Here is a 15,967-nt window from a genome sequence, read left to right on the forward strand (position 1 = left end):
GAGCAGTGTAATTACACCTAGAAAGTGAAAGCAATAATTTGGCATTCTTGTACAATATTTTGCAACAAAATCAAAACACTGTTAGTTGATTTTGATGTCCATCCTGTGTCTTTGAGAAGTGTTGCTTCTGCTCATTTACTGGAAATGTCATATCCTCAATTTAGCCCAGTCCTTTCAATATTGTATGATCAATATTGGAAGTTTACAATCATAGAATTATAGAATCCTAGAGCTGGGAGGTCATCGAGTCCAACCCCCTGCCCAAAGCAGGACCAACCCCAACTAAACCATCCCAGCCAGGGCCTTAAAAACCTCTAGGGATGGAGATTCCACTACCTCCCTAGGGAATCCATTCCAGTGCTTCACCACCCTCCTAGTGAAATAGTTTTTCCTAATATCCAACCTAGATCTTTGCCACTGTAACTTGAGACCATTGCTCCTTGTTCTGTCGTCCCTCACTACTGAGAACAGCCTCTCTCCATCCTCTTTGGAACTTCCCCTCAGGAAGTTGAAGGCTGCTACCAAATCCCCCCTCACTCTTCTCTTCTGCAGACTAAATAAGCCCAAATCCCTCAGCCTTTCCTCGTAGATCATGTGCTCCAGCCTGCTAGTCATTTTGGTTGTCCTCTGCTGGGTTCTCACCAATGCGTCCACATCCTTTCTATAGTGCCCCAACTATAGAACTGGGGGCCCAGAACTGGACACAATACTCCAGATGTGGCCTCATCAGTGCCAAATAAAGGGGAATAATCACTTCCCTAGATCTGTTGGCAATATTCTTCCTAATGCAATCTAATATGCCGTTAGACTTTTTGGCTACAAGGACACACTGTTGACTCATATCCAGCTTCTCATCCACTGTAATTCCCAGGTCATTTTCTGCTGAATTGCTACTTAGCCAGTTGGTCCCCCAGCCTGTAACAATACTTGGGATTCTTCCGTCCCAAGTGCACTTGTCCTTGTTGAACCTCATCAGATTTCTTTTGGCCCAATCTTCCAATTTGTCTAGGTCACTCTGGACCCTATCCCTGCCCTCCAATATATCTACCTCTCCTCCCAGCTAAGTGTCATCCGCAATTTTGCTGAGGATGCAATCCATCCCCTCATCCAAATCATTAATAAAAATGTTGAACAAAATCGGCCCTAGAACTGATCCTTGGGGTACTCCACTTGAAACCGACCATTAACCAGCCATTGAGCTGTTGATCGCTATCCTTTGGGCCCTACAATCTAGCCAGCTTTCTATCCACTTTACAGTCCATTTATTCAAACCATACTTCCTTAACTTGCTGGCAACAATATTGTGGAAAACCGTATCAAAAGCTTTGCTAAAGTCAAGGTACATCACATCCACTGACTTCCCCACGTTCACAGAGCCAGTTACCTCATCATAGAAGCTAATTAGATTGGTCAGGCATAACTTGCCCTTGGTGAATCCATGTTGATCATCAGCTACAGAGCAGGATCTCTGTGGGGTACAATTTTCCTTACTGCTTTCTATGTCATAATGAAAGGTTGTCTCTCCTTTATTGTTTCTCTTTTTTTTTCATGTAAGCCAGATTTTAACTTCCCATTGCTCTTCTTTTTGTGTGAGCTACATTCTTCTTTATCATCATTTTCCTTTACATTGCCAGAAAAGCCAGATGAGTCTCGATTACTTGCCTCCCATTTTCATTCCTTATCTTCAGATAAATCGGTTAGTTCTGGCCTTAGTGATAGCATTTCTGCCATTTACACTTTGCTCCTCAGTTTCTCCTGCCAGGCATGGTTGGTGCTGCCTCAGTCCGGGTCTGTGTTCTATTTCAGATATTTGCCCATCAGCCTCCCTGGGCAATTTATCCCAGTGCTTAACCTCCCTGACAGACAGAAAAAAAGACAGAACTATGCAGCACTTTAAAGACTAAAATGGTGCATGGTCCTGTCTTTTGTTTCAGCTAGACCAGACTAGCAGGGCTACATCTCTATTACTATCCTGACAGGCAGGGAGCTCTTCCTACTGTCCAACCAAACCTCCCTTGCTGCAGTGTAAGCCCCTTGCTCCATTTCTCTCCCTTCTCCTTGTACCCCCCTTTGAGAGACTTGAACGCTGCTGTCAGGTCCCCTCCCCAGACCGACCAAACCCAGGGCGCCCCCAATCTGCTTTCATGGGAGGGGGGGACTTGCTGGGTCGGGGGCCCCTGTTCCCAGAAGGGGCGGGGCCTCATGCAGAAGGGGCGGGGCTGGGAAGCTCTCAGCCCCCAGCCAGCCCCAGGTACCCGCCAGCCTGGGGCGGGGCGAGCCGCTGTCACAGTGGTCCGCAGGTACCCGAAGGGAGGGGCGCTCGCTCAGCGCTCTGATTGGCCGACCCTGGGCCAGCGCAGGGCTGGGATTGGAGGGGGGGGGGGGGCGCTGTGCGCGTGACGGAACCACAGAGGGAGCCCCCGAACGATTCCGCGCCTTCCCCGCTGCCCGACCCTTGTAGTGCGCACGCGCGGGGCGCAGCTGGCTCTCCAGGTGTCACGGAGCCGGCAGTGACGGGATGGCTCGGGCTGGGGACAGCGCCTGGCCGTGCGGGGAGGAAATGACGCGTGCGTTGACGCAGCAGGTAACGTAGCAGGTGGGAGCGGCGGGCTGAGGCGGGGTGCGCGTGGCCCCCCATTCGGGCTAGGTAACGTGGGGGCGCCCGCGCGGGCGGGGGGAGGGGCGGAGCGAGGCGGGTGGGCACGTTAGGGGCGGGGCGGCGCAGGTGGGCGCGCGGGGACGGGGGCAGCCTGAGGGGAGTGGGCGGGCGGAGGCGTCCCTGGGGCTATGGGGGTGGGGGCCCCCCCGCTCTTCCCTGTCAGTCCCTCCCCTCAGACATTAACCCAGTCCTGGAGCCTCGCGGCTCTTGGTAACAGGAGGGTACAGCCACATATCGTGCAAGGCTCAGCCCCCTGCTTCTTAGAGACACCTGATTTCCTTATTGTCACCTCTCCTGGCATCCCTGCATGGCAGTTTAAAAGCTGCCCCCCGCCTCACCTGTCCGTTTCCATGTCTGGATTTCTTTCAAGTCTCATCTTACCTCTGAATGTCCTGGGTTTATACTGCTTGGTTTTAGGATAACGTCTCTGTCATGTTTATTAATTAAGTTACTGATATGTACTGTCAACTTTACCTTCATCTGAATGTAGTCATTTTGGGTGAGAATTTCCTTCCTTAAATTAAGAAAACTTCATCTATGACTCTGAAAGAGAGAAAGAAAGAATGCTGCCATACAATGTTTCTAATGATTTAAAGATATGCAATATCAGTCTTAAATTATTAAACTTTAACTGGCTTTAATGGGAAATCCACTGGTAGCACAAAACAGGCAGAATGTACTGGCCAATATAGCTGAGTTATGGCTATTTTAAAATTACTGGAACAACGCAAAGCATCCAAAGTGAGTCAGGTCCTTACTTTTCGATTGATTTTAATGGTCTGTTTTAGTGAGACTGCTGCTGTGTGCAGCTGGGACAGGGAGAGACCAGTCTGAGTCACAGTGTGTCTTTGGCTTAAGGTATAGACCTGTGCCACAGTATCAGTTCTCCCAAGCAGTGCTGCTTTAATATGCTGTGAAGCTGAGATGCAGCAGTACCACGAGGACAATAGTGATGCCTAAACTAGCATGCAGTCATCAGCTCCTTAAAGAGACGTGACAGTTGGGCCAGTTCATCTGCCAGTGAGAACTCTTGAGATCTGTGTTCAGCTTCAATCATACCACAGCTCACCACAACCAATAGAACTATCATATATAAAGCTGCTGCAGAGGCAGGGTAGTGACTGGTTGATTTACCTCTGGCATAATGGCCCCACTTAGTTACCTGAATTTATCTGTAGCCTATATAACAATTAGAACGGTTGTTAACCACTTAGTGAAATTGAAACTTATTTGTGAGATTTCGATTAGTTCAAATAATATGGAAATTTGAAGTGTCTCTGTAATACAGAAAATCCTGATCCGGGATGCTAAATTTGATAAAATCTTTTAATGGTTTAAATTAGTTAATAAACTAAGATTTCCTTGTCAACTCTTGGAACATGTTACTTTTTCTCAAAGAATAAATGCATAAATTTGGGGTGGCAGAGGATATGTTGCACTTTTCATACAAAACAGATTGAATCCCTGCTTTAAGTATAACACAAAACTCAGTTTTCACTATGGAGTTATGATCAGCACTTTCATAATATAGACACGCTATAAGCATATTGTTGCTTTTTTGATACCGTGTTCCTGGTGCACAAAATAGTTGCAGTATACAATGGCCTTATCTCTAGGAAACAAATAGGTAGAGAACTGGCAAAGCTTGTTACTAATATCATGTGAATTAGCTTTTGTTCTTCTCCTAGTTGAACATTTGGTTGCACAGTGGTTTCCAGAATACAATGTTTTAGGTTACATATACTGGAGGATAAAGTATGTCAATTCACTTGAGCCTTATTTACACAGGTGATGCTTAAAAGAACCAGTATTTGTTTGGTCAGAATATTCTACAAATACTGGTTCATCTGAACCTGTGGGAGCTCTAATTTAGACAAGGTTCTGGCTGCTGAATTTGTTGAAAAGCAGGTTTTACTAAAATAGTGGGTAGGTGTTGGAATCAGCTGGAACCTTGTATGCTGTCTGGTTCCCGCTGCTTCTAACCCCTTTTTTTGCTGAACCAGTATTTGAACTGGCTGGAATATTTTGTAAATTTCCCTAATGTAAATATGACCTTGCATGTTGCTGCCTTCTTCTATGAAATCCTTGGTCTCTCAATTTTGACTTGTGAAATTTGAGCTTGAAGAGCATTGCTGTCTTTCAGTTAAAGCTGGAAATGCAGGATTTGGGAGAACTGTACTGTCGCACAATCTGTATAATTTTCCCTATCTCTAATACATTGATACTTTATTAAGAATTTTGAGATCTTTAAAGGAAACGTGTTAAATATACACAAAACTGTCACTACTGTTATGAAAATCACTATTATAGTACTAATTTTTGTCAAGGCATGCTGTGTGGAAGGATTCGATTTTTTTATTGGCAAATATCAGTAAATATTGATTTCACTGTACACAGGCCAATGCTTTTTTTTAATTCAAAGCATCCCAGCAGACAACTGTGGGGGGGAAGCTAGCTCCCAACTCTACCCCTTCTTGGGGGACCCCAGAGGTGGCCCATGACCAAGTACCAAAATTCATGAAGTGGCCCCACTGTGAAATTATTGCTCACCCCTGCTCTTGAGGATCAAACAGGACCACACCTGGGTTATATTAAAACCCTGAGGCTATGTCTACACTGCAGACTTCTTGTGCAAGAACTGTTTTGCGCAAGAGTTTTTGTGCAAAATGTCTTGTGCAACAGCATGTCCACACTGCCATGGACGCTCTTGCGCAAAAGCACATGGCAGTGTGGATGTTCTCTTGCACAAGGAAGCTCTGATGGCCATTTTAGCCATAGGGGTTTCTTGCGCAAGAGGGCTTATTCCTCGTGGGGAGAGGAATAACTCTTGCGCAAGAAGCCCTTTGTTCCGACGCTTTACTGTAAATTTACTTGTGCAAGAACGTGCTTGCAGTGTAGACACTCTGCAAATTTTTGTGCAAGAATGGCTGTTCTTGCGCAAGAAGCCTCCAGTGTAGATGTAGCCAGAGTGTGGCTCTGCCAATATTGGTTCTATCTTCTGGACCTCTTATTGGCGATTCCAATCTTACTCTTGTTGCATCTGGATTTGATCTCTCAGGACCATTGTCAGTTGCTCTGCCTGGACCCTGGGTCCTTTCATGTAATGGCCTGGAAACTACAGGGTTAAATCCCAAAAGCAACTTTGCTACTAGGTAGCAGAAATGCTTCCATCAAGGCCACCTGTCTGTCAAAATGGCCGTGATTCTCTCTCTGGGCTTGTTAGTCTGGTGCATTTATCCATCCAAAAAATACCCAACTACCTGCTGCTCCTGAAACAGCAAGGGTTAGTGATTTCCTCTGTCAAGGCTCACCTAGTAGCAATATCAGCTTTCCACTCGCTTTGTGAATAACTGTCCTGTTTTTCCAATCACATGCCAACTAGATTCCTTAAAGGCTGGGAAGGACTGTACCTTCAACAAAGGGAGTCTGTTTTTCCTTTGGAACTTGAACTTAATTTTGTCTAAACTTATAGAGTCTTACATTTGAGTCTGTAATAGAGTGCTCCTTATTACATCTTTCATAGAAGGTGGTCTTCCTAATTGCAATCATTCTGCCAGAAGGATCTCCAAACTGCTTGCCCTCACATCTGAACCACATTGCACAGTCTCTTTTAGAGAGTAGGTGGACTTATACCCTTATCTAAATTTTTTATCTAAGGTAGTTTGAAATTTTCATATCAATCAATGTACTTACCTGTATTTTACCCCACTTCACATGCAAATAAGGATGAGCAATGGCTATACATATTGGATATTAGGCAAGTCCTGGCATTCTATGTTGACAAAACCAAACCATTTCGGTGGTCCATCCTTACAGTTCATGGTCACAATAGGCAGGGCTTGTCAAATCAGTGAAACTACTCACCTGTGACAAGTAGATTTCAGCCGGTCGCCCTGTTCATCGGCGGCGCACACATGCTCAATGCAGATCTGGCGCATGCGCAGTGCGGGGCTGGCGAGTAGATTTCGCCACAGTTTGTCAAGCCCTGGCAATAGACATAATGAACAATCTTCTGCTCTCTGAAAAGAGAGTTTCAGCTTAGATAACTTCTTACATCCCTGCATGTTAGGATCTGACAGACATCTTTCCTCCAGACAAACTGATTGCCTACTCGACAAGATTACAAACGTGCTTTGATGCTTTCCTAGCACAGATCTTTATCCTAGACATTTGCAGAACAGCAACTTGCTCTCCTCTCATTGTGCCATCACTCAATATTCAAGAGATGATGCCGAATTTGGTTGGGTTGTACTCCCGTCTGTGTGTACATGACTTCTGATCCCTTTACCTGTATAACTGAGGGTCACTAAGTGTGGAATGTACACATGTAATCACTCCATGACTTAATAATGGTTGCTAACCTTTCATAACTGTTGCACATCTCCATTCCACAGTCTGCCCTCCTCTCCCTCCGCATTGGAGTGTCTGGAAAGAGGGAACTGAGGGGCTCAGTGTCAGGTTCTTTATACAAAGCAAACAGGGCCTGGCAGCAGAGAGTGCTCAAGCTGCCCCAGTGGGTACCACCGAGGGGGAAAATGTCCAGTGACTCTGGTATGGGATGTGCATGCACCAAGAGTCGAATTGACACATGCAACATATCTTGAAGAACAAAAGGATAGTAACGTTTTTTTCCAATCTACCAGATAAATGTAGCCCACCACAAGGCTTCAGAATTTCACTTGTGACAAATAGGAAGCTTTTCTGGCTGAATTGCATCAAGTATATGCAATCTAAGATTTAATTGGATAGCTCAGATATATTTCTAGCTCTTATTAAGGCAAAGATAACCATTTACATATAAATCAAGTGTATTATCTTCAATCTGACAACTCTGTGTTTCTGCCACTGCTGTGTTTTCTTGCAGACCACTGCAAACTGATAGTAAGGATTCAGTGCTGCTCTTGGGACTCCCAGGGGTATTAGTGAAACTGAGCATTAAGTCAGTTTCATGGTGCTACTGTTTGTGGAGTCTCTGTGCAGCATTTTAGGCACCAAAGCATTACTGAGATCTAAAAACAGACTGCAGAATGGATAGAATAGGGGACTTCTTCCTTTCCCTGTCAAAGGGACTCTGGAATGGGAGGGGGAAGACATGGACAACTCCTCCCTTCCAGTGGCCTGTGGTTACTTCAAACTGGTCTGATGCCTGCATTTACCCTTGTGCCTAGTAGGTATGTTAAATTTTGTTTAATCAACTAATTGACTAGTCAGTGGAATTTCTCTCTACTAGTCAATTAGTCAATAAGCGGGGGAGCCCTAGGAGCTAATCCCGCTGTAGCTCTGCCTTTTAAATGTATTAAGAGCCATCAGGAACAGCTGATTCCTGGCTCGCACCTGGTCTCCTTCGCTGTTCACTAGCCTTTTAACTGTATTAAGAGCCTACCAGCTCTTAATACGTTTAAAAAGCAGACACACAGCAGCTGAGACTGTGCGCGAGACTCCCCACTACCCCCCAGTCTGTCTTGCCCTCTGTGGAAGTGGTGCTGGAGGGAACTGGCTTACATGCCGGTTCCCCCCAGCAAGGGTGAGGGGGAGAATCAATTAGTCAAGGGACTAGTTGACTATCTGATAAGCTTATACTTACATCCCCAGTGCCTAGGGTTGGAGGAACTGAGAGAAACAATGTTTTGTGACAGATTGCATTGTGTCCTTTGGACTCGGGCCCCCCAAAAAATTAGTACAAGCTCTGGCTCACTAAGAAATTTTTTGCAACTGGGTTATTTTCCTCTTTTGATTCTCATTTTTTATAATTAAAAGGTGGTGCAGTTTAAGGCAGAAGGCTGGTCTTGTTTTAAGCATAAGACTGTGTTGGGAGGTTTGGGTTTTATTCAGTCACTTCCAAGGGTTTCCTGGGATCTCAAAACCATTTTAATCCCTATTCCTCATTTTCTCTAAGGGCTCGTCTACATTGGCCCCTTTTCCGGAAGGGGCATGCTAATTTTTCAGATCGTAATAGGGAATAAGAGATCCTCCGGAAAAGGGCTTTTTTCCGGAGGATCGGGCCGGATCGGGGCCAGTGTAGACGCTCTTTTCTGGCTTTTCTAAAATCCGGAAAAAAGCGGTGGACATTTTTATTTAAATGCCGCGGGGGATATTTAAATCCCCCGCGGATTTCCCTATTACGATCTGAAAAATTAGCATGCCCCTTCCGGAAAAGGGGCCAATGTAGACGTAGTCTTTCTGTAAAGTGGAGATGTGTGGCCTAGAGAAGCATATTTCATTAATGTTTAGGAAATGCCTTTTCACTTGGTAGAGATGTTGGGAGGGAAAGGGTGATGCGTTACATGTTTTGTCTTCCAGTGCACTTCATCACCCCCATTCCCGTTTATTAGCAGTTTGATTTGTGAGCTCAGTACCATGATGCAATGTTCATTCCCATGCAGAGGTGAAAATAAGCGGTTATGCCCTGGTTCACTGTTCTGGCAAGAGCTGGCCGAGCTGCGGCAAAAGCCAGCAGAGAGCTATTTAAAGAGCTGGCAGGGACCCAGGTTGTAATAGGGCTCTTTAACTTAATTTAACGGGCTCAGGTTGTCAGTCCCACTCCTAGTACTTCATGACAATGAATGAGTTGCAACTCTCAGTTTGAGAACCCCTGATCTAGACTGACCACCTCCATAATATTGTTTAAAACTCTCTCTTTATACTATCTGACTAAAAATCCCTTTTCAAAGTCACACACAGGTTATATGCACTCTTGGTGCTTGTGATAATGCTGTTTTTTCTGGTGTCTTCAGAGTCTTTCAGGAAAGCCAGGATATCATGGGCTGAATTTCTAGTGTAAAAATACAAGCCAAAGGAAAGAGAAACTGGGTGTGGTAGAGTGGAGGTAGAGTGTGGAAATAGCTTCTTGGTCTCCTTTACATAAAATAAACAAGAAAACACAATTCTTTCCTCTGCAGATCATCTTTAATCAGGGGTCTGTGTATTCTAAGAGTCCGTCTTTGCAGGATTCATACCTTACTGCAGAATTGTGTTCTAAAATTTCCACTTTAAATGTAAAGAATGTTTCTCGCCTTCTGGCTGCAGAGAACCTCGAACATTTTTTACTGAGTGACAGAAATATCTTCCTGAGTTTCTATGTAGCCTGAAATAAGAAGTGTCAGTTGCCCTTTTAACTTAATAGGTTATTAACTTTGAAACCTAAAAATGACAGAGCTGCAATGTGGAAAACTGAAATTGTGGGAACAGTATAAAATGAGTTTTAATATCCATCTGAATATCACAGAGGTTGCTGCACTGACTATATTAATTGTTCTTCTACTTAATGTATTAAGATTTTCCATTTAATAGGTATGCGAAGCTTTCTCAGAACTCCCAACAGCAAATGCAGAATGTAGGGACCTTGCTTGAGAATGTAGATCCATTTTACTGTGAAGTGAATGAGGTCTTGCTTTGAGCAGGCAGGACTAGTTTGGTTCAGCTTGTGCAGATAATGATAAATTTTGTTAAAAAACTGTGCATTAGCCCTGGTGAATAGCTTTTTGAATAACCATTTGTAACACAGTTTGGCCTTAGCGGAACATATCCTATGCTTTAACTTGGTTTGGGTGCGGCCAAATTAAATTACTGTCAGACTAGGTTATTCTGCAAGCAAAATGTGACAGTCCGTACTCTTCTTGTGACTAGAGACTGTTTTGCTATTGATAGCCTTGGCACAGTTTTTCGCACTATTCAGTCTATAATTTTGTTGTCCTATCCATGCTGTAAACAAAAGACAATCACCATGTAGTGTGAATGGAAATAGCATGGTCTCTCTAGATTTACATGCTGGCATCATTAGAATAGTCCAGGAGACCCTAGGAAAACCAAATGGCGCAGAACTACACTACAGTTTTTTAGCAGTATGTGAAATTGCAGTGTTCAAAATTAAAAACCTAAAGCCACGTATATGTAAACAAATGAAGTGTGAGAGGCAGCAAGAGCTACAAGTGTTGAGACTAATGTTCTGTTTCTGCCTTTGCCACTGAACTGTGAGAGACTTCGGGGGAAGTGCCTTCCCCTGTCTTTTACTACCAGTTTGTAGTGCACCTAATGCAGTGGGTACCTGCGCCCATTTGAGGCCTCAGCATGCAACTGTAATAAACTAATTATAGAATATGCAAACATGAAGATGACAGGGTTAACAGAAAACCTCTTCTTGTCCCAACAGAATTGTTGTTCTGAACTGAATAATTGTCTACTTTGATTTGATTTGAGATGAATTTTTATGGATCCAATCAGAAAACAGAATAAGTGCAATGTGTACGTAACCGTGTATGTTTCATTGGAGATAAATACATTAAATTAGCATTCTTTACAGATCTCCAGAATACGAATTTCTGGGAGGAGTATCAAACAGATTTAATCCAGAGAAACACATGGACCATTAAATCTTTCAAAAATGAGCCAGTTCACAGTTTTCCACTGGAACCCACAGTGTCTTGAGGAAGGTAAGGGGTTATTTTTGTTTGCTCTCTCTGGCAGGTGAGCCCTTCAACATTTCAGGGTCTTGATCATGCAGAGTGATTAGGGTATGTAGACCCTCACATTAGTGCACATTGCCTTTGGCTTTCTGAAGGAGTGCTTTCTGTTGGCCTTGGTATTTGAAGAAAGAAAATGTTGGGTGACTAAATCTTTTCCTCTAATGTCTCTGTGATTCTTTTTAATAATGATTAATTAAATGCCTTTTATTTAATGGTATCATGCCTCAGTCAGATCAATTTTATATTTTTTCATTTTGGAACACTGAAAATGTATTTCTTTACTGAGTATTCATTGAAAAGGGGCTACAGTGTACTTTTGTGTTCCGATATTGTGCTTGAAAATATTATTTTTTTTCCAAGAAAGCTGCATACACTTTCCTGTAAGCTCATGAGAGAAGTTATTTTGTAGCTTGAACTGTGAAATGTATTTAGAATGTTTTTAAATAGAATTAGCATTCTGAGCACTGTGTCAATGGTATATAAACGGTAACATCATAGGCAATACTAGTTGTAGGAGAAGGCTCACTATTCAAGATTGTAAATTAGTTTCCTTGAGTATGGAAAGTAACATCTGAGTAAGCTAAACTTAATCAAAATAATGATAAAAACACTGTAGAGCTTGCAGTTTCTTAGGGTATACTTCTAGTCCAGTGTTTCTTAAACTTTTTAAGACCAAGGAACACCAAACAATAATTTTTTTTTATGGGGAACATCAAGGATTTTTTGTTGAGCCAAAAAAAGTCACCTGCCCCTTTAAGGGTGGCCATTTTGAATTGTGTTCTCCACGGCACACCTCTGATTGCCTCGTGCCGCGGAACACAGTTTAAGAAACACTGTTCTAGTCAGTCTGTTTGGATTGTAGGCAGCCAATTGTTAAGCACCCATTTAAAATCCTTAAAATTGGGAACGAACAGAAAATAAAATACAGCCAGTGATCGATTTATATTCTGAAGCAGGAGGGTTTATTTCCTTTCTGATGTAATTGTGGATGTTCTTGTGTATCCATATAGATTACTCTTACCAAGCTCTTATCTCAGACCAATGAATTTCACAGACTAATTATGCATGGATTGTAATAAAAATCGTGGGCTCAGCAGTAGTAGAAATGAGCTTCAGGAACCGCTATATTTTGGTTGACACGGAATTAAATTCTTGACTACGTGTCCCATGAGTCTCTTCAGAACAGCAGAGATGTGAAATCTGCAGTGGCTTGGCCAAGTTCTTCTAGTTGGTGACTGCATTCAGACAGGCTACTTACCCTTCCTTTTCCATTTCAGTTAGACATGCTGGCTAAGATATAAAACACATAATTGAATGGGAGCGGTTGGGTGCAGAGCACTTCTGAAAGTCAGGCCTAAATATGGACTTAGGATCCCATATTTTGAAAATCTTAGCCAGTATTCTTCACTTCCTGTCCTAAACTGTTCTAAATGTTTGTATGCTGTGGTAAACAGCGGCAACATCTTGCCTAAGAAATAGCTGCATTTTAGTGAGGGATAAAGACTTACAACTCTTTAGGATCTTTCAGACTGACTGCTGTTACATTTATTTAACATTATTAGTAATTACTAATATTACAGACCTAGCATAGGTGGGTTTTTTTTTCTAATTTTACGTTTCTTTAAGAAGTTTTTAACCCTAAAGAAGTTAGGCAATTGTAGCAGCAAAACTAGTGATTTGTGGGCTTCTGAAGTAAATATGGATGATTCCTAAAACATAAATTTGAAAGGAATGTTAAATATTTGCCTGGGGATGCAGTATATTTTCTCAGCACCTTGGATACTTAATACAGAGCAGGTTAGCAGCTAGGACAGAGAGACTGCAGAACAATTTTCCTTGTCCCAGTTAAGTCAAGAACTATTACAACAGTAGTAATAAGCTCACCACAAGATGGACAAAAGGGTGAGGGGAGTGTCAGCCTACAGCTCGTGCTGGTGAGAGGAGGAAAAAGAGAGTCTGCATGAATGCACCAGTAAGGCAGAACTTGGCATTGGAGACACAAATTGTGAGGCGTTGCACATACCAGTGCAGACACAGGAATACTATAAAAGCATCTAGAGAGATCAGGAATATGATGGACAGTGTGAATCTCCCACTTCTCAAATGAGATTCAACTTGGAAAAATCCATCGGGGAGACAGTAAATAATAATAAATACAGAAGTTAAATGAGAAGGAGAAATCTGTAAAAAGATAATATTGAAAGAGATGTAGGGGGCTAATGGAGACCAAATGTAAATGAGAGTTTGCAGCACTCCATGGTAGTAAAAGGCAGATGCAATATTTGGGCTGCCATGCACAAGGGCATCATGTCACAGAGCAAGAAAGATTAGTCTTTCCTCGCTCCAGTGTGAACACACCTATAACACTATTTTGTATACGGCATTAGGTTGTAGGACCTTGAGTACAAGAAATAGACTGATAAACTAAAGAGTTTTAAAACTGCAGCACGAGTTATCAGGTGACTGGGGAGATTGATTTATGAGGAATGATTAAAATGGAGATGAAAGTCAGCCAGTGCGCCTTGGTGTGGCACTCTGGCAAGAAGCCGGCTGGCGGGCTGGGGCACTCAGCTGCAGTGGAAGAGGTGGGGCACTCCCCACCTGGCTTCCTGCAGGCTGTTGTGCTCAGCAGCACGCAGCCAGGCAGGCTAAAGGGGATGGCTGGGATACCAGGTCCCTGTTGCTTTTAATGCTTCCTACTTCCTCTTACTAGGGAGCAAGTGGAAGTGCAGAGTCTGCCGCGTTCCTCTTCTGCCCCTCCCTTAGGCAGCTGGAAGCAAGAGGAATGCAGCAGGCTCTGCACTTTCCCCTTGTTCCCTAGTAAGAGGAAGCAGTAAAAGTAACAGAGACCCAGTATGTGTGGCTGCAACCCACTCCCCCTCAAAATAGCACCCTTGCTCACCCACACTCACCCCTACATACATACAGCCTCCTGCCCTGAATCCTGCACCCTCATAACCCCCACTCTGAGCCCTCACACGCTCCCAGCCCCCTGCTCTGATTATCCACTCTCCAGCCCTGTGCTCTGAGCCCCTCCTCATACCCCCAACCCTGATTCCTGAACCCCTCACATCCCAGGCCTCTCAGACACCCCAGTCCTAACCTCCTGAACCCTTCCACCTCAGCCCTCTCCTCTGAGTCCCCCGCACTGCACCACACACTTAATTTCTTATATCTACTGTTATATCACAACCCCTTCCCGCCCAAAGTTCTTTCCTTCCCCCCCTCCCCACTCCGTGATAGGACAGTAACTGTAGAGAATTTGTTATTTTCACCCCTGGATTAAAATATTACTACAGGTGGGCTGAAGAATGCATATATATTTGCAAAGTGTAAGCAAAAGAATGAAATAGTCTAGTAGTTTGAAAGGGCATAATTAGGAGAATAAAATGGAACTGAGAGGGAAAAATTAGGTTGAATATTGTGGTGAAATATGACACCTCTGTTAGACCAGTGGTTTTCAGACTTTTTTTCTCATGATCCAGTTGAAGGAAATTGTTGATGCCTGTGACCCAACATAATTTGGCTAGAGAATAGGCTCTGGGGTGGGGCTGAGGATGAGAGCTTTAGGCTGTCGGAGGGGGCCCTAGCTTTGGAGGTGTCAGGGCTGGGGCAGGAAGGGCTTACTTTGAGCAGCTTCCGGTCAGCAGTGCGGTGAGGGTGCTAAGGCAGCTTTCTGCCTCTTCTAGCACTTCAGACCATGCTGCAGTAGGTTCCCAGCCAATGGGAGTGTGCTGCTAGTGATCAGGGCAGGGGCAGTGTGCGGAGCCCTGTGCGCTCTCCCTTCCCCCCCGCCCCGAACCTAGGAGCTGGGCCTGTTGCTGGCTGCTTCTGGGGTGTAGCACAATCTGTGTGCCAGGACAGGCAGGTAGCTGCCTTAGCTCACCTGATCCCCCTGCAGCAATGGAGATCCAGTGTCTGACATCCCATGACCCAGTACTGGGTCGCGACCCGTAGTGTGAAAACTCCTGTATTAGACTGTGAAATTAGTCATTCAAGAGAAGTTGCAGAAACACTATTTTTGGGGGTAATTGGAGCTAGACCAGGGAGTATGATAGATGTTCTATAGAGGCTAAGTTCCAGTAGCAGGGAGATAGGCCTTTTCTGCAGCTCAGCGCCCCCCACAATTCTGGATGTTTGGACTGCTCTCTTCTCTTTCAGCTTGTGGAGGCAGATTAGAGTTTTGGCACCATACAGTTTGGTCACTCTCCCTCTGTTCCTGATTGCTGCCAGAGTCTCTGCCTCTGCACCAGAGAACACGGAGGCTTCTTTTTCCTTCCTTCCTTTCCAAACTTCTGTGTCCAGTTTTTTGAGCAGCGGGGACTGGGAGCAATGTTCTCCCTCCTCAGCCTTCACCTGAAATGCCAGGATCTAAATGCTTCCAAGACTTCCAGCACTAGGTGGGTTAGACTGTGTCATGGAACCTGCAAATCTTGAGATGTTTGTGTGACAGGGATTGCGGTGCACTTCATAAGATCTTTAGGAATGAGCAAATGCATCTGTAACCCACATACCTAGGCTCTGTCTACACTGTCTCTTTTTGCAAAAGAGGAAATGCAAATGAAGTGCTCATTAGCATTTCTCGCACTCATTTGAATATTCTCTTCTGATCCTTTTTGCGGAAGAGGTTTTTGTGGAAAAAAACGCAGTGGAGACAGGGCCATTTTGCGCAAAAATCCCCTTTTGCGCAAGAACCCTTATTCCTCAAAAAATGATACAGAAATCAAACTTTTGAATGAACTCACAAACTTCTGTGCTTCTTTCCTACTGAATTTTTGTTTCATAATCCACCCTGTATCTGGACTTTGCTTGCTACTTCCCAGATGTCCAAAGCTGAGAGAGATGC

General features: G+C 44.0%; 1 protein-coding gene across 4 annotated transcripts in view; it reads left to right on the forward strand.

Moving 5' to 3' along the window:
- Positions 1 to 2,372: 2,372 nt before the first annotated feature.
- MAP3K13 (mitogen-activated protein kinase kinase kinase 13) overlaps positions 2,373 to 15,967 on the forward strand; it is a 92,076-nt gene continuing 78,481 nt past the window's right edge. For 2 of the 4 annotated variants that reach the window (XM_075937349.2, XM_075937355.2), the window contains exons 1-2: positions 2,373 to 2,584; positions 10,959 to 11,088. The gene's annotated coding sequence lies outside the window, so the exon portion shown is untranslated. The other 2 variants (XM_075937350.2, XM_075937352.2) reach the window with 2 other exon arrangements.

Source organism: Pelodiscus sinensis, chromosome 10 (genome assembly GCF_052426305.1).
Source record: "Pelodiscus sinensis isolate ZL-2025 chromosome 10, ASM5242630v1, whole genome shotgun sequence".
Lineage (NCBI taxonomy): Eukaryota > Metazoa > Chordata > Testudines > Trionychidae > Pelodiscus > Pelodiscus sinensis.